Source organism: Linepithema humile, chromosome 5 (genome assembly GCF_040581485.1).
Source record: "Linepithema humile isolate Giens D197 chromosome 5, Lhum_UNIL_v1.0, whole genome shotgun sequence".
Lineage (NCBI taxonomy): Eukaryota > Metazoa > Arthropoda > Insecta > Hymenoptera > Formicidae > Linepithema > Linepithema humile.
The window spans coordinates 5,368,318-5,388,655 of record NC_090132.1 but is presented as its reverse complement, the minus strand read 5'-3'; the positions used below and the strand labels follow the sequence as shown (position 1 = coordinate 5,388,655).

At 33.9% G+C, this 20,338-nt stretch overlaps 1 protein-coding gene and 1 long non-coding RNA gene across 6 annotated transcripts in view; one reads left to right on the top strand and one right to left on the bottom strand.

The window, feature by feature from the left end:
- Positions 1-20,338, bottom strand: part of LOC105670149 (uncharacterized) — a 138,327-nt gene that overhangs the window by 77,318 nt on the left and 40,671 nt on the right. For 3 of the 5 annotated variants that reach the window (XM_012363494.2, XM_012363493.2, XM_012363496.2), the window contains exons 4-5: positions 14,977-15,204; positions 12,299-12,438 (exon numbers count right to left, since the gene is read on the bottom strand). The gene's annotated coding sequence lies outside the window, so the exon portion shown is untranslated. Of the gene's footprint in view, positions 1-12,298; positions 12,439-14,057; positions 14,468-14,976; positions 15,205-20,338 lie in introns of those variants that run through there. The other 2 variants (XM_067355743.1, XM_012363497.2) reach the window with 2 other exon arrangements.
- Positions 1,682-6,129, top strand: LOC137000081 (uncharacterized). Its single transcript, XR_010890373.1, has 3 exons — positions 1,682-1,981; positions 2,666-3,816; positions 4,221-6,129. It is a non-coding gene; the product is annotated as an uncharacterized lncRNA (long non-coding RNA).

Below are 20,338 nucleotides of genomic sequence, written 5' to 3'. Positions count from 1 at the left end.
GCAGCATTTTACCTGGCTCAACGCCCACACCTCCCACCTTTGAAAGTAACTCTGGACTATTCTCTCCCTTCACCCCACTCATCCTCCTTATTCAAAGACCAAATCGACTGTTCTTCTCTCTTTCTATTAACCATCTGGTCTTGACTCCCTCTCGAGCTCTTGACACAGAAGAAGTTTTAATTAAGATTCATCAAACGATGCGAACAGTGAAGTATCTTACGTTTGAGTAAGCTTCGTAATAAGCGTCAATTGATTTTGTAAGGCGCAAAGTTAGCGGCCGCCTTGAGAAATATTTGCCGAAGGAATCGTAGTTTATCTTCGAGCGAAATATCGCAGGAAATATTGTTTAAACGAATAAAACGTCGACATGGAAATATTACTATAAGAGTTATATCCTGAAATTTCGATAATTCGAGAACACGGAATCGATGTTATTGATATATGATTTATATGAAATATGTACGTACAATGTTAACATTCTAAACATTTATAAAAGTTTACTAATAATTTTATCTAAATGTTGAAAAATAATCTTTACAAATTTGGTGATAGTATTAATAGCTTCATATGTCACGTAATATCTTATTATTGTTTTTTCAATAAAACAAAAAAACTTTAATAAAAAATAAATTATAAAAAATTACATAAAAGATACTAAAAGAATTAAATAGTACTTAAACATATTAATATATAAAAATATACAAATTGCAAGAGAAATCACAAATATACTGCATCAAAAAAGTCTAGTATATATGTTTAAGTAAGAATTGAAAAAAAGTGCGGATTCTCTTCGATAAAACAATTATTAGAATATCAGACATTCGTGCAATTCCATTAAAATTACGATAGAATCAATATCATGCGAAAAGAAAATACTTCAAATAAAATATTATTCTCCCAATAATTATATTATCGTAATTAATTATTTTAAAACGTTAAAATCAACCCATATTTAATAAATGCATTTAATCAAAGAATATACATAACAACTTCTCATTTCCATGCTATATGTTTATATATATAATGTAAATATTGCAAAACTCAATCAATGTTAGTTAATACATATTTACTTATCTAATTATATCGTAATGCATTAAAATATAATGTTTTTCACTCAACATTTGCTTTTATTACTAAAAACATAACAAAAACAACAATAACAATAATTTAAAGCATGACAATTTGTTGAAAATGCTGGATTTATATTTTAATTTTAATTATATTTTATATTTCAATTAATATTAATTAACTTATATAATTACATTGTATTTCAATATTTCACTGTATATACGTTTTGTTATCAATATCATATAGTAATAATGAAAAATTCAAAAATAATAGCCGTAATAACAATTGTAAGCCTTCTGAAAATATCTAACAATGTCTAGCTGCGAAAAAAGCATGGAAGTGGAAAATTATCTCTATACCTATAGTACACCACGTCGTGCAAAACGGTCTGAATGATTTCGGCGACTAGCAAGTATTAGGAGAGCAGGCAAGCGGTTGGTGTTGTTGAAGGAAGACCGCGACAGTGAGATACGCGATTGCGCTGTCAGTGACGACGGCGACGATAACGGTTCGTCTCGCGTGCATCGCAAACAGGTAAAACGCACTGCGGCTCGTCACCGAGAGAGATTTCCTTTTCAGGTGAATTCCGCGAGCGTGGGCGAGCAGGGTAGCAGAGACGGCAGGATGTTGCACCTGCTCGAAGGTGTAAGGTCACAGTTTACGGTCTATCCCCACCTTCCACCTGCGTCCGCCTTCCTCGTCATTATCTTTCTTGTGCCTCTTCGTTTAACCAAGCTTCGCGTCTCGTAGCTAGAGCAGCTAACGCTTCACGGTAGGGGTAAGCCGGTCGCGAAGGTAACAGGTTAACAACAAAACGTGTCTAGCGATTGCTCGTGTGCATTCACTTGCAATTGTCTTTTTGGCGAGGCAAGTAGAGTGGAATACAGTTGAGATTATTTCCCATTTATATAAGGTATGTAAGATTCGTGAACTATTGGCATATGAAGTATTGTCATAACGATATTGTTGCTTATGAACACGGAACATTCTAAATGTAGGAAATGCTGCGGTTTATTTTGTTCGCAGTCAATTTTTCCTTAATTTAAATATTAAAACATTAATAATTGTCAGATTATAAATAATTAAAGAACAAAGAGTAAGAATACTAAGCTTTTAAAATGCAATTAAGAAGCAGTTTTATTATTCATTGAAATACGAATAATAATTATATATAATTTGCCATAAAATTCTGCAGCAATTTATAGAACATTTAAGATCGGCTTTAAATTAAGATTGAAAGTCTCAAGACCTGCACAATTCTTTTCTATCTTGCGTAATTATTTTACGAATCTTTAAATTGATTGAAATCAGATATCCGATAATGTTACGTCAAGATTGAAAATAGCAGCGATATATTTACGATATTATCGATGACATAGATTTTCACTTCGTTCGAATATGTTAATTCGTGCAGTCGACCTTGTATTGAAGAACTAATTTTGTCTAACCAATCACGAGCAACGAATCACTTCGTTCTTAAATGTCACAGTTGTCACTTCATAAACACGTTTATCCAGTATTAATCTCAAGAATCTGCAACTGAACAGATCTAATTATTCCGCTAAAACGCGGCTATATCAGAGATATCCATTTTTAGATCGATTGAGCGAAGATGCGTTTTTCACGATGCGACATCGAACGATGAATCGTTGACGTATATGCTGCCCTACTACATATCTCACTACCACACTATTCACATTATCAGTTCTACGAAGACGCAATACAGCGATGTATTCCTCGGTACATTCACCTTAGAGTTGCGTTGACCTATCGCACTTACGCTCATGCTGTTCTCCTGACCTAGGGAAATGTTTGATTTGCTTGAACTCCATCGATTGTCAGCATAAGTATATCATGTGGCCTAATATTTGGGTCTAATATTCGTTGGTCGAATATTTTAATATTAATAATTTAAAAATAAATTAATATTTGAATATGAATAATGCAATATTTTCATGTTATATTCTGGTCACATATATTTAATCATTAAATATTAAATTATTCAAACTATTAATAAATCATATATAAATTTCCTATTATTATATAATTAAATAAAATCTCAATAATATCTTTAAAAAATCAAGAAAGATAGAGGAGTATTATAAGTCTAAACCAGTACTTTTCATATGTTTTCCCTTTAAAAACATTTTGAGATAAAACACTAACTACTTAAATTATATTTCAAGCAAAAAACATTATATATTATCGTTATCTGAAATTAATAGCTTTGCGATTAACGCTGCGTTTAAAGAACTTGGATAAAAAACAGAGTTGACATTTATAAATTCGTATCAACAGCTAAATGTATTGTGTAAAATATGTCATCAGCTTACTTAAGAAATTGCTATTTCCTAAAGCAAATTTCATATTTAACTAAGTCATCATTTAGAATTTTAATAATTTACTTAAGAGTCAGATTGATTGATAAAAATGCAGGTTTGCACTACATCACAAATTAAAGCAATACCTAGACAGACAACTTTTAGAAACTCTCTTTAAGAGTCCGTGATATTCTATGTAGAATTAATTTAACTATCTTTTAAAAAAAATTGTCATAAAATCTTTAGAAATTCCCGTTAAACTTGTTCGCAAGCAACTTCTTCAACTACGAAAGTATAAGTTATACGATACTATGTAAAATTTACAAAAAATTTATGCCGCTTCGGGCACTTGACTCATAAATATTAAAGTCGAACACGATTTAAGAAATGTCATCAGAAGGTTAAAGAAGACTAATAATGGAAAATGGTAAATATAATATATTAATGTCATATCACTTAAATAAATTAAACAAAATTTGTTATATAATGCTATTATAGAGAAAAAGACAAATTTCAGTTCTAAATCAATAGAATAAAATATCATATGTAGATACATTCAAATGTCATATTTGTATAAATAATAAGCTATTCAACTGTGAGTAAAATAATTATAAATTTAGCATAAATTACACTCCATACGTTGAGTTGCATCGCATTGCATTGCATTAACAACGAAATATTAAATTAATTAAAAATAATTCTCATACTGCCACGACATGCAAAGAATTCTATTTTTTTCACGAAAATACGTTTTATAATAAACATAATTGTTTCTAGAAAGCTTTAAATCTTGCATCGTGACTAACAACTGCTTTTCAACATTTTGTTAAGATGTCATTATCCAGACGTAACAACTAAAGAAGAAGCAACTAAAAGAAGAAATTAAAGCTAAAAGAACAATTCGTTGGATGTTCATCACGACAAGACACTCGTGTACTTAGGAAAGGAAATTGCAGAGTTAGGAAGCATCAAAACAAAACGAATCTATTTCTATCAGAGCGGTAAAGGCCGTAAGGAGGATTCACAATCTTTACAAGCAGATAAATTTATAATCCAAATAATTCAGGTGCGCGATCAGGTGTTCATCCTATCAGGATATCAAGTGACGAGAAGGATTATGATCGTTCTTAATATTTTTCATTGAATGTGTCTCAATTATTAAAAAATAAGTATTGTTAAATGACCGGTATAATTAATCATTTTATTAAATTAAAAATCGACAAAAAAATATATATGTGTGTGTTAAATAATATAATATACACATAATTGTATAATTGTATAGTATACAATTATATAATATACAAATATTTATAATTTTATTTGTGATTTACTGCAAAAATATAGTCCGATTTAATTGAGAAAATCGAATCAATTTATATATGAACTGTGAACATGTATTTTCCTTCGATCTGTCTTGTAAGTTCATTTGTAAAACGATCGTCTAAGCTATCGAGCATCGGTGACCGTCGTCCACTTGAGTTTCCTGAGCGGCGAACCGGTTGGTAATGCTGCCTGACCGATCTCTCACGCAACCTGATCTCCTAGTCGAATGCACCTGTTTGCTCACCTGAAGCCAGGACTTATCGTCCAAGGATACCACAATGCGACGTCACTTGGAGAACTCGATCGCGCAACCGATTCGGAAGAAGGTACAAATAGACTTTCACCGGAATCACCTGTGCCACCTTCTGACATTACTGTGAGCCTGATCGGTTCGCAGGTTGCCAGCTCGATCTTTTGAACGATCGATCGGCACGGCACGATCGTTATATCGCTTTCGAAATATATCGCGCCAATTAATTTTTCTTGTATCAATTAGAGATAACGTGCAAGCAAACCGTGAAATTTTTCTACAATTTACATGTTTTCTATTTTTCTATTAAAAATAATTATCATAATATATAATTAGATATTTAAAATTATAAACATTTACCCCTGTATATTTACGCCACGCTATTAATTTCTTATTATGTTACACTCGCGGATTTATAATTAGCAATATCTTAATTTTTATGTAAGAAAGACAACCACACACACATCAAGTTTTTAAAACTCTCATAATTCCATTATTTTAAAAATTGAAAATTGAACTTTCCAAATATGTATACGTAAAATATTTATTTTTATAAACCAAGTTTATTTATGAGTTTCTGAATCCATGTTTAAGTAATTCGGTGAAAGAATGTTACTTGTCTAATATAACAGGATAAACATGGCAGATGACTAAACAAGTTGAGGATAAAGCTGATTAATTAATTATGCATAAAATGTGGAGATGGCCTACAGAAATTTAATTCCTCGAATAATCTCTCCGTTGCACGTCGCTCAAGCGAATTTCCTGTCATTCCGTTCACCGACGACGGAACATAAATTTGTTACGCTAATGTCCCTACTTCGAGCTGCAAATTAGCTGCATTAATTTTGATCTCCGGTGTGCGCAATCGAATCGCTCCTCGCGATGTTACCGGTGCGATAAATCGCGCTACCACCGAATGCAAAGTAGATGCAAACAAAACAATTAACGAGCGCCTCGGTTTTGTATAAAAACCAGAAGCTTCGTCAGGAAAGCCGCTGCAGAATTTATTGCATCATTCATGCGAATCTATTCGTTTTTCTGCCCAAATCCACCAGAATCATCCCGACCCGTTTACCTCTCGCGCAGCGGTATACAAAATCGTAAAATTAAAAATCCGTGTGGCTTTTTTACGCACGCTGATAACTCACATGCAGCGAACAGTAATTTCAAAAAAAAAAAAGAAAAAAAAACAAGAAACCGACAGTAAAAATTTAGATTTTTGTTTGTTCAATGTTTTCTTCCAATGGACGAATTTTAAAGTCAGATTTGCAATCAGTGATAAAAAAATTGGCGAAGCGAAAATATGTTCATTAGGAAACAAAGTCTTTCCTAGAAGATACGATGGCTTATGCAAAATCCGCAGAATGACGAAGAAACTACTTTCACAGAAATTTAGCGAAAGTAGGTGAAGTTTTAAAACTGCCGTTTCTCCAAAAGTTAATATAAAGATATATTAAGATCCAAAATCAAAAATTTTATATTAAAATTTTAAGTTAAACTATAAACTTTTGTCGCAGTAACAAATACTTATATAAAAAGTGAAAGTTATTTATGTCTCAATCCAATGTTTTGAATATATTTAACGTATAATTCAATTAAGTTACAATTTTTATTAAAAGTATTTCTCGATTAAACAATTTTAATTATTATCAATATCCGCTCAGCTGCACCGTCATCAAATTTACAGAATATGCAGAAGCAACAGCTAGAAAAATATTACTTTTCCGAAAAATTGGTAAAAGCAAATTAGCTAAATTAAAAATTTTCTTATCCAGCTTATTAATAAAATCAACTAGAAATTATGAATTTAACACATCAATGAGAACACATCAATAAGAATCTTTGACATATTAAATATACTTAAACTTTATTGTTGTTTTTCTAAAAAAAACTTTCTAAAAAAAAGAAAGTTTAGTATTATAAAAATCGATTAGTCAAGCCGCGGCAACTTCAAACTTGATATTACTATAACGGATCGTGTTGCATAATCTATCATTACCTTGGCATCACACATGCTAAACAAGTTGAAATTTTCCTTCTACTTCTTGAGCAACTTCATAGAATATTGAGAGAAAAAAAGAGAATATGCAGTACAATTTATTTACCTCCACACTGCATTTCACTTCCATCATTTAATTTCACGATTCTGTTTTATTCAACAACTTAGCAATAAATATTTGCAGCTATATTTTTTTATTGTATTTCATAAAACGAAGCGTAACAAAAATAAATCTTTAACGTATGAAATATTTGTTCAATCCCGTGTTATCCTTTTATCAACATTTAAGTACGTTAGATCCGTTGCACTCGATATTTAGACCTGCAGATAACTCGCGTTAGCGCATCTGTTTTTTTTTAGCTGTCCGCATGGAAGCGACATCGATCTGAGCTATTCTCGTTACAACATATGGGGCGCAGGAAAAAACGCCTTTTCCTCGTTCCAATAGCGGCACAATTAACCTACCGCCCGGCTGCACTCATTGCCACACGTTGACCTTACGTAATTGTTTCGTAATAGCACGTAACGAAGCTATAGACAAGCGAACGCAGCATCGAGAGCATCGACGCGGCGTGGAATAATATCGGAATGAAATATTTGTGCGTCCAGAGAGGCGTGCGCGCGGTTGTCGATGGTTTGCGGCAATCGCCAAATTTTCACATGGTATTGGAGGATTGCATGTAGGATTAAAAAAAGAATGTTTGTCGATACTGTTAAATGCTCACTACATGGTTCAGATTTCCCAATGTTTATACAAGTAGAGTGGAATTCAATTTTTCTTCAAAATCTAATCGACAATATTTATAAAATATCCAATAAGTAAGAAATCTCTCTTTTTACGTTTAATTTTTCATGTTGGATTAATTCGCTAATTATAGATCTGTGTAGATTGATAGCGCGATAAACTACTTAGTACAATAATTGAATTTTTATATTTTTACATTGACCACAGATTCTTAAATATATAATTAGATAGCTTTAAATCGTTAAATATGTTACTGTATAAAATAGGTTACTTTAGAATATATCGGATAGACAATAGATAGATAAAAACAATCAAATTCCGAAATAATAGAATAATTCCATTAGAATCCCGACTATAGCTTGAAACATCGTTTTTATATAAATAATATTAATTCTCTACAATTTAACGCAGTTTCAATTAATATCATATCTAACGCGTAAAAAATTGCACGATATAGAATACGTTATTTCATATATAAATTTACCAATTTCTGTTATAATTTTCCGCAGTTCAATTTTTCTGTAACAATTAAAGAGAGATTTAAAACATTTCATTTGATACAAAAATATTACTGTACTTAACGTGTAAATAATACATGAATATTTATTGGCATTCATAAAGATTTGAAATCGTAAAATAAATCGTAAAATAAATCGTAAAATAAATAATCATGCTACTTTCCAGTGAAGATGGCATCAATATTCTTATCTTTTCAAAATAATCTGATTCGAATAAAAACCTGCCTTGTTTATGAAATATCCGCCGTTGCTCACAAATAGTGATAACTTTGTTAGATCGCAGATAGCTTAACGGAAACCATTTCAGTAGAGTCTCGTTCGCAGTAACAAAAGAGCAACGCGTTCGCGTGTATCGCGTCGTCGTGGAGCATTAGAAAGCATCGGCAGATACGTGTTCCTGACGCAGGCGCAATTAAGCCTCATCCGGGTGCAATGCATGCAGATATTGCGCCGGTTACCGCCTCGATTGCGGAGCAATTACCACGGTACTCGTTACACGCTCGACAAACAGGCATGACGCTTCCTCTACTAGCAGTTCCGTCTCTCTACTCCTAACGCGAGTTCTCGCGCGAGTGCGAAATTCGCGGCGCGTGTCGAAACTTCCGACCCGCCCCGGCGACGATAAGACGTTCCGCTGCAAACGGAATTACTTGTACAATGGTGTACCGCAACATAAATGGAAATGATTCCCCTTCGGTTTACATTCAGAAACTGCCTCTATCACATATATGACAAATTAAAAATTGATTAAAGATTAATTGTCTTTTTGATGCATAAAGATTCAACTTAACGTACTTTACAAAAATTTGATGAAAAAATTGAAAATTTGATGTGATAAAAATAAATATAATTGTAAATTTAACAAAATACAAAGTTATTGTTCATTTTAATTAAAATCATTGCAATTCTCAGTTGCAATTATACAGCTGGCTTTCATAATAATTTATCAATAAACATCGTTAATTAAATATAATAAAAATAGTCAAAAAAAATTGTAATCTTAATACCTTTTTCTCTTTAACATACATAAAAACCTAACTATTTCTCAACTTTACGTGAAATATCGCCGAATAAATCGGCAATTTGCAAGCAACGCGTAGTCAAGAAGACATACTTGATGAGAATGAGATTGGCATATCACTTTCCATAAAAAGCTTATTTAAGTCTCTCAACTGATCGTCTACAGCTTTATTACTGGTGATACTCTGCGGAAGACAATAACCGTTGCTGCGGGATAATCCCCGCGAGGACGAAAGAGAGGGAGAGGGGAGAAAGAGAGAGAGAGAGAGAAAGAGAGAGAGAGAGAGAGAGAGAGAGAGAGAGAGAGAGAGAGAGAGAGAGAGAGAGAGAGAGAGAGAGAGAGAGAGAGAGAGAGAGAGAGAGAGAGAGAGAGAGAGAGAGAGAGAGAGAGAGAGAGAGAGAGAGAGAGAGAATAATATCGAGGAAATCGCACGACCCAAGCTAGCCGCAAACAACGCAGAAGCTGAAGTAATGACGGGTTACTGACAAACGATACCACAGCGGCAATTATACCAACGGGCTCTGCGGCTCGATATTCAGCAGAATGCCTGCAAAACCGTTGTGACGCGGGCGTCCATCGATATTAATTGATAAAACGAATTCCGAATTACTCCCGCGGCGTCCGATGATATTTTACAACTCGTGAAAATCTAGCCAGACGAAGTATGACAGCGGACAGCTCGATCGCGATCGCCCGTTTCGCATGGAACAAAATGGTTTTGTCAGTTTTGTTAAAATCAATATATACAGGGAATACATCCCAAAACCCACAATACTTTAATTTTACTGGCAGAATCTTCGAACACTTTACGGATAAAATTACGATACACAAGTTTGATATATATGTAAACGTACACATTTCCAGCTGCATAATTTTGTAAAACGGCGAAGTTCCACTACTCTCGCCGATAATGCGTGACGCACAGATTCGAGGCTCAAAAACGATTCAGGCTAATTTCCAATCGCGTAAAGACCGCCGAAGCGGAAGAACGGTCGTTCGTTAAAACGACGAAACTGCAAAGTTCGTTTCCAGGCGGTGGCGCTCGGCAATTTGCCCCTCGCTGTAATCGCGACGGGCATTCGCGCGTTACCGTGTGCCCGATAACGCTAACGAGATTGCCATAGATTCACGCACGTTGTGCCTAAGCAAATTGGCGGGCAAACGTTTGGTGAGACCCATCGACAAATCAGCCGGTTCAATTGCGGCATACGTAGGAATCTGACGTTCCGAACGACAAATAATCAAAACAATAAAAACATTCACAAAAATACAGAAGCGTGAAAATGGACAACACAATATTAGAACACGATATTAAAAGAATTTAATCAACCGGGAGTACAAAAAACATTAAAAAAGGAAATTGAATAATTGCAAAATTAAATTACAGGTGAGAATTGTATCACAGTAACGTTGCGATATCAGTTACTCGAACAAGATTGATACAAGATGATTAAAGTAAAGTTGCATTTGAGGGAACGTTGCAAACATTTACCCTAACCGAAAATGATTGATCCAGTCAGCTTCGATTGTAAACTAAGGATTGAAACAGAGACCACAGACTGTTCCAGCTAAGGTCACACAGAATGGGGTTTACGTGTCAAAGGGCTATAGCGTTGTATAAAGGGATAGAGAGTGACAACCATATTTCCTGTAACCTCAAATCGATAGGACTGCGCGCTATTATACCGTGGCATATTTAACAGATTGCATTGCAAAATTTAATCGTAAATAAACATAATTAAAAAATTTAGTTGTGGGAGTTTCAATCATACGAAAGCGTAATGGCTAACAGACACTTGGCGTCATAAAACTTTTTCTCATGATTAAACACATATTCAGAATACATGCACTAAAGAATAGTCGGATAAAATTAATTTTTCAATATATAAAATATTTTTGTCACAGTTTCTTCTTCATTAATAAAGTTTTCGAACATTATCACTTTTACTCTCTAAATCTAAAAAGTGGTTTACAACTTAAGCTGAATATTATAATAAAAAAATATAAAAAAATTTTTTTATAAAATAAAGCTGCAATAAATTGCTTTGATTAATAACTTTACAATAATAAAAAACTGATTTAAAAAAGTATAATTATATTATTCTGTATGAAAGTATAGATATATAACTCTTGATTAATGTTTATCGATGACATATTATTTATCATAATTGCATCTATCCTGATCGCCTCTTTATAATTCACTCTATCTTGTGCATACATACTTGTAAAGACATTTACGTTTGTGCGAAAACCGACGTAATACAGCACTATAGCCACACAGGTGAGTATCCGCGCATTCCTGCGGCGGCAACGACGTAACCGGATTATGTGGCATGCATAGGTGAATTAGCAGGTAAATGTTCGGTAAATTCGTTTGTTGGCCGATCGATATGTCGTGGTATCGGTATCCAGCAAATTCGATTGCCCGAATAGCGACCGAGATGCCCGACCAAGTGAGATAGCAGTACCATAAATAGCATTACTGTGTCCTAATTTTAGTCAAGAAATACAATTCGACGAATGCGATTAAATCGAGCGTGTTCAAAACTTTCAAGTAATTTGTAATAAATTTAATAATTTTGTAAGCTTTCCTCTCACTTTAATAGTCATTTTTTTATAATTTGATATATTATACATTATTTATAATTTATTATTTCTTGATATATTATTAACAAAATTGCAATTCTCTATGAAAAATTTTCCACAAAAATTATTATTTAGTTTAAAAAAATTTGTAAATTCTATTTATCAATAAATAATATATTTATATTTTAACCAGATTAAAAATTATTTATCTCGTTTAAATAACATTTATCTCACTCAGCTTTATTCGAGATAAAGTGGAGCAACGTCATGTGCATTTTCTTCACAGGCACGCGGCAGACAGACATAAGAAATAAGAAATGATCAGGCACAAAGCGTTTTAACGCTAGCACTGTTCAAAGTTACGATGAAGCTCACGTACTACTTGAATGCGTTCTCTCACTCGTCCGTACATCAAAAGTTCGACCTCGAAGATCCATTAAACTTTATCTCGCTACTTGACTCACCGTTTCACAAAGTTAGCTAAAGAAATTCCGCCGAGGGTCCCTCACTTTTTTCCGCCTTCTTCGTCCTTGGCTCAGCGCACCGTGTAACACATGAGACTGCTTCGCACCTGCAGCACGTCCACTAGCGCACTATGTATACCCTGCGAGACCGACAGAAAAAATAATCTTGTGAAACAGTCGGACTTCGCGAGCACCAGATATTCGCGGCCAACTTTAATTGACGAACTTGTTTTACAATATCGATCTTTACGGCTTGCCACGATTCCGACAGATCGAGTAGTAGCGCACCACAATACCGGTTTCGTGAAAGTGGATTGTGCACGTGGAAGTGAAATTACTACTACGTCAAAAAGAAGAAGGTTTGACATTTAATGCAAGTTACCGGAAAACGAATCTTGATACAAATTTGAAAAATGATCTTCGTCAACGGAAACGAGTCGTTTTAAAATGAATAATTACTTTGCTGCTTTCTAATTTTATGATATCGTGAATAAGATATTTCAGGCCCAAGTTTTTGAAAGAGAAATTTCTTTATTCAATGGTTAAATATAAATATTTAACCATTGAATGAAGAAATTTCTCTTTCAAGAACTATTTAACGCAGTCGTATTTAACTTTAAAATTTTTTTGTATTTTAATTTGTTGATATTTGCATGAAGCAAATTTTCCATAAAATTTGGATACTGCTCCAAATTTGTTCCACGGCAAATAATCGTAGTTTAATTTAATATTAAAAATTTATAATTTGCTCCAATTTGTATTTTTCTCTTTCAATAAATCGAACTTTCATCGGACACACATCGAGAAAAATATCTTTCTATACGATCATCACGTTCTGTTGCTTAGCGACAATGATAACACGTAGGCAATCCCTAATTCCGACGCACACACGTACAGTAACACGATCCAATATACAGCGATCGATCATCTACAGCCAATCAAACCCTATGTATAACCCGGGCGCGGCCAAACAAATTATTTCCTCCCGATTAGCTCGACGATCGTTCGCGGTAGAATAGCGCGCAGCAAGCCTAATACACAGTCGGTCATCGAATTAAATTGCACGCTCACGCGATGTAACGTCGTTTTGTGGCTTTCGTACACACATCGCATTTACTTTCCGCTTGACCACCGCGGAGAAAGTATCAATGCAGTTATTGGAGCAATAATGCTTACGATGCAGCATTCATACATATACATGCATCGAAAATGATACTACATTGAATTTTATAGTTATTTACGATCGTTGTAGAACTGCACAGCAAATATAGAAGTTTATAATCACAAATACCTTAAATTTTGTATTCACGGTGTACTATTTGTATTTTTGTATCAGCATATAGAAGAAGATTTTCATTAAAATTTTAATTAGATGTCACTTTTTATATTTATGCAATTTTTCAAATATCATAAATGCTTATATTTTAATAATTATTAGATTAAATCCTAACTTAATTATTGCTCATATAAAACCTATCATTAGAATAAATTAAAAAGTAATTTCCTTATCCTTCAACAGTCTCTTTTCTTTTTCAACACTTATAATAACTATTGCTTCTAAACAATTAATTTCAAGCATACCAGAAAATTTTACTTTGTGCTGGACTTTAGAACAATCCGTGTAAAAATCTTTGAAGTTTTATTCGAACTTTCAAACAATTTTCCTAATTGAGCCATTTATACGCTGTTTCCCGCTTTATTGATACAGATATGACGATAAATGCAACCGATATTGAGACATTAATTTCAGAATTGTTACCAGGAGCAATCTGAGGCAGCTGTCATCAATTTCAATCCACGTGGTATCGATCAGACACGAGCGGTATTAAAGCCGGTGCGTGAAAATACCCGCAACGCGACTAAAACGACAAATGCGTTATTCGCACTAAAAAAAACCTCAGAAATGATCGTTCGCAATTTTACTTAAATCGATCGCGCTAAGCTCGGTATCGTACGAGTGTCTCTACGTATCCGATACTATTTATTACGACTCACACGCTTCCGTTCTCACGAGTATCAAGCGAGTTGTGTCCGTGCTAGCGAAAAAAAGCAAAAAAATAAAAGAAAAAAAAACAAGAAAGCGAGGAACCTGGCACGACGATTTGCCAGGTGACACGAACGATCCCCGGACGGACGATCCCCGAAGAGGTGTTCAGCCCTCTGTATCAGATGGAGGTCTACCGAGACACTGGCTACTTCTCTCGTTACCAGGACATTCGCCAAGTCTCTCGCAGGTTGAAACCAGAGGGACAGAGAGAAAGAATCTTCCCGCTCGTTTGCGCGCACAGTGAGTTCACTCGCTCTCACTCGCTCGCACTCGTACTTTTCATGATTTTCTCCTGTCTCCCCGCCGCGGATGCTCGTATTCAGGCGACCACGTGGGGAGAGTGAGAGGTCCCCGTGAATGATTTCGCGGGGGCTTGGCTCCGAATGGCCGCGGTATATGTTACGCGGTAGCGATCGAAGAAGTCGTCTTCCCGTGAGAAAAATGCTGTGTTGTTGACGGTGGCTAGATGGGATTGATGGTTAGCGACGAAATAGGAGGATCAAGAAATTGGCTCACGTTTCTTTGAATCAAGACAATATCGGGAAATCGAATATCTTCAATTCTGTTTTTGACATATATATGTATAGCCTCTTCACTAAAAAAAAATGCCTTTTTATAATAAATTACTTACCGAATCGTTGCTCTGCTGTCGCCCGATGCCTCCTAGGCCTCCTCCTCTTCTGAGCGATCCTTTGAAACACTCACACGCGTTCGCGGCACACGCATTGCTCGCGCACGTACCCGAATGTGAAAATCGCGCGACACTTTAAACGACACTCCCGACATTAAACGACACTCCCGACGCGCATTACGACGGAACAAATATATTTCGTAGCACAAATTACGCGCACAAGTTTATCTGCAAAATACAAATACATTTACATTACAATGATATCCGAAACAATACTATAGTTATATAAATTATACATAAATGAGCGCATAGGGACTTTAATATCAACTTAAAATCACTGCTATCAGGATATTGCATTTCCAAAGCAAAACAGTTACAACTATAAAATCACTATTTTTAATCAAAAAAGGATTATAAACTTTTCTCAATTGTCAATATTTTTAATAAAAAAATATGGTTAGCTTTACTGCTGAATATCATTTTAATTTTTGCAAAATTTCTGCAAAGATAACTCCTAGCATCTGTGACCTTTTCAAGTTATCAATATTTAAATAATTTTCAAGTTATCAATATTTAAATAATGCATCAAGAAACTCTCAGGAATATTATGATTGTAATCATTGATCTTTAGTCACGGTAGCGTTCGTCGCAAATATGAACCAGAATGCAAAAGCGCATCTTTCATAACTTTCAAGAGGCTGATGAGTCGTTCATCATCGAACCGATGCAGATTAATAAAACGTGCAATCTCGACCGACCTTTATCACTCGCGCAATACCGCAATGTAAGGAAGAGTGGATTTCTTCGAAATACTACATTCCTGGTTCATCGCGACCGCGGACTTTGTACCTTCACTGAAACTTTGTAACGTAACAACAAACGATCTTCGCCTTCAGCCATAAAATATCGGCTATGTGTAAACTACAATGCGCACGCTGTCGATTTCGCTGACCTAAAGCAACCTTTCATCTTGTTATTATAGTCTCTGCGAATGCCATTATTCAGACTTTTCAAATATATTGTAATTAATATGTCAATAAATAAATAAATTTGATTTGTAGACTTAATAAAAATTTAAAGTAATATCTTTCTAAAGTAATTTTATGAATCAATCTAAATAAAATTTTTTCCTCATTCTCACTCTTTTCTTTCCTGCTATATGCTGACTAACTAACGATTATAAATCAATCAAGCCTGTTCTACTGGCGTGACCTACTGGCCGAACTACAAATTAGAAATCTACCACAGAATTATCGGCAAGCAAGTGAAAATTTGCACATCCAGAACTTCCTATTCGACCTCTCTTCTTCTTGTTACATCGAAATACCAAGATGATGTTACAAATGTTACATGCATGATATTGCGAAACTTGTTACGAGCACTCGGAGATATCTCCTTATTCTTATCAAACATTGTAAATTTACCGCATTAAAATCAATTCATACGGGAAATAGCGTCGTAATATTTTCACCGTAAAATCTTATGAATCATTCCAGAATATTGAAATTTCAGGTACTACATTCGATCTACACAAATTCAATATGTTGACGATGTAGCTCACTAACAGGCCCATGAAGTGAAACTACTCCAACCGTTGGCGCCTCGTTGGGTTAATTGTTGCAGTAGCTTTGTAATTTGTAGTTCCGGTTGTGGTTAGCGATACGTCATGCAGTGGCTAGTGACAATTTGCAGCGTTATTGCCATAGATATAGATGGAGATGATATTAAATCTTTAATAAGACTATTCAATAGATTAAAAATGGTTGGTACTAACTTTCATATTTATAATATTAAATAATATCTAAGATATATTCGGTGTTTCTAAATATAATTGTTAAAAAAATAATTTCACACAAAAAAGATTCACAAAATTACGACGTCACTATTCACAAATCATGCTATCACACAGAATTAAAGGAGATGCAAATGAGAGGAAACCGACATAAATTATTTACAAACTTAGCCTACCTAAGTTTAGAACTAGCACACAGATTGCAACTTCAGTTTCAGAGAAGAAAGAATAGGAGGAATTCAATGTTAACACCCTACTTCGCGACTTCAGCGTCGGCGCTACCCGAATAATAAGTACGCCCTTCTACAGCTTTCAATTTACAGAAATCAATGAAAAGCGTCGACGGCGAGGGAAACCTTTAGATTGTCTCGAGGAACTCTGCATCGAATAAATTAAACAAATCGAAAAACTAACTTCAACAAAGAGTGCTTCACAATTCGGAAATTACGAACAACCTCGTAAATAACGAAGGCAATAATTTCGTCGCCGCAATATAATCGTTTGCTTCTAGCAACGAGGAAGTTTCCAATAATTGACAAAGACGATAATCGCGCGCAATAAAGGTAGAAAGTCACAGACAATGGTACTATTCATACAATACTTATGTAATATTCGTCGTTAGCAATTGATTATTGAAATTGCAATTATACAAACTTGAACATTCGATGAATACAGATTACTTTATTTTGGTTATAATATTTTATCTAATAAATAATTCATGAAGTTGTAATTATTCTTTCAAAAAAAATAAAAAAAATACATTTATATTATTGTAACGGCCAAGATGAATCTGACGAATACATAATTTCTACCTCAATGGACCAAAATGTAATATCTGTAACCAGTGGAAAAATTTCTAAAAATGTTTCGACACGAAACAAATTTATTTTTCCACGAAAAACATTTTATTACGATTTTTTCGCTCATAAAATCTTCAATTATCGTGTTCCGCCCTTCATTAAGCTCTCATACCGCAAACTGTCGAGTATGTATGTAACTTCCAGATTTTTTTTCGCTCCAATTTTATCAATGGTTGCCATGCGCGTTGCCATTTTAATGAATGCTTTCTTTCTATTTGATTATATTTTATAAATTTAATTACAAACAACTTTTAAAAAAAAACGAGCTGCTTTAATTAGAACCATTTCTTATATAAGCGTTTCAAAATCATTTTGTTAATATCACAGAAGAGTCTTGATAAAGAGTATTTTTATGTAACAAAATTATCTCATATATTACAGAGTAAACAACAGAGTACCGATTTATGTAATATCGATATACGTCAATACATGAATTTTGCGTGAATTTTGCGTGAATTAAATAATGGCATGTACGAGACGCGTTGCAAATTAGAATCAAATTTCCTAGAACATACGCGACGACTGTGATGAGTGTGTAATCGAATAATTGATGAGTTAATCGTGTTACAGACAGCAATTCTGACAGTCTGATAAAATTTTCTCTTGATCGTTTGTTCCGTTACACATCAATTTAATTAAAATGATTGCATTAAATATAAAATTAATCCAATCATTTATCTCATCTAATTTGCACAATCTTCTTCTAATATATTTGATAAAAATTATTCTATATTTGATGATCTAACCTGACCACCTGTAATACATGCAAATTCAATATATATATATATTTAAAAATCTAATTTTTTCTCGCATTTCTCTTTGTCAAGAAATTTACATTGTTGTACATTTCATGAAATGCTACTTCATTATTCAAAATCCATGCTTTGTCTTGCATTGCAGTTTTCATTCGTCCTCGTAAACCGGAGGCGCGGGTGTCGAGTTTTCTGCAAATTTGCGCAACACGAACGCAATTGCGCGCAACAACGGCGCATCGATGTGCCGCCTCTCGCCTACGCGTTGGAATACCGACTAGCTCAGTAATGGAATAAATAAGTAAGCGGAAGACTGTGTCTTCATGGCAATCTGGCATTTTAATTTCCCCGCGAGATATTTCATTTTGCCGCTTGTTTTTCCCTCTTTCTCACTCTTCGCGTTGCGCATTCATTTCTCTCGTAACTCGCAATTGTTCTTTTTTATTCTGTGACTTTTATATCGCGTTCGGACTTCGTAAGAATTATTATTAGTCGGACGTGTAGACCCTTTTTGCATTAAATGCACATTAAATGTATCGTAATTTGCATAAAAGTCTAAGAACGTTTATATAAAATAGATTGACTTTATCTGAAGCTGTTTAATTTACCTTTCAAAAAGTTTGATTTATCTTTTTTTAACAGTTCCATTTTTATCTCATTACCTCGCAGACAATTTCATACAATAGTACGGATTCAGGCAATTGTTGGAAATTTAATTTTCTGCTCTATTATCCGTACAAATAATAAAAATAAAGAAAATAAAATGATATTAACAATTTAAAACAATCCATGTATGTTATCTTTTATAAAAAAGGTTTATAAAAAAGTAATGTATTAAATAATTATATAATATTCTAATACTCTTCGTTTAAAATTTAACACGTAATATGTAATTATAATTATAATTTAACGTTATATTTGTATATGTATTACTTTTTTAGTACATCTCTTGCATCTTTTTTGAACGACAGAGTAAATAATGTACATTTGCAACAAAAAAATCCATTAATATTTTTTCAAAATATTATATATCAAAACACACATATAATTCTATAAATTTTACAGTAGCACAGAAAGATTTAACATATTCTTCTATCATTTATTAAAATAATATTTTTCAAGAGTCATGTAGAAATGATCCATAATGCTTTTCTAGTGATCCTATTTCCAAAAAAACTCTCCTTATTGACGTCGAACCCTGCTCCGCAGGAATAATTGGTGAACCTTTTTAAAGACCGGTCAGAAGATATTGAAAGACGAAGAAGACCACAAAGAAAACGAGCTAAGACAACTTATTCAAATTTCGCCTGACTCTTTAGCAGTTCATAATGACTCAACGATGTCAATAAGCTTTTTGTTCAAGATTCTGCATGGCTATAATTTTACAGTGTGCAGCGACAGAAAAGTGCGTTTTTATCACATATTTTTATCATAATATCATTCTATGTTATCGTATGGGAACTACAAATATCAGGTGATACTAACGCACGATGGAGGTACCTAGAACGAGTCTTGCATGGCGAATATTCGGAAAGTGTTTTTGCAAATCACTAAAGTAGACATTGAATTCTATGTCACGACACGGCTATGTGCTCGCTCACCATTTCCCACTCTACAAACGCTCTTATCCTCCCTCGAGATGTCATCCATTCCTCCCTTTTATGCGCAACATTCTCGTTTTCGAGGATAGCTCCAACATTTCTGTCTACCATCTCAACCGTTTTCCTGTTTTTGCCAGACAGTAAACGGCTATCGCAGTAAGTGCAGAGGATGCGTCTTTTCTATTAGTTTGAAGGTATATTGCCATTAGGAAAATATTTCTTGACAGCTTTTTGTTTCTATTCGTTAAGAAATAACAGCAAAATAGATCGATATTTTCATTAATATATATATTTAGAAAATAAAATCCCTTGCAGCATTATTTGCATAGCTTAAGACATAATAATTTTATATATTTT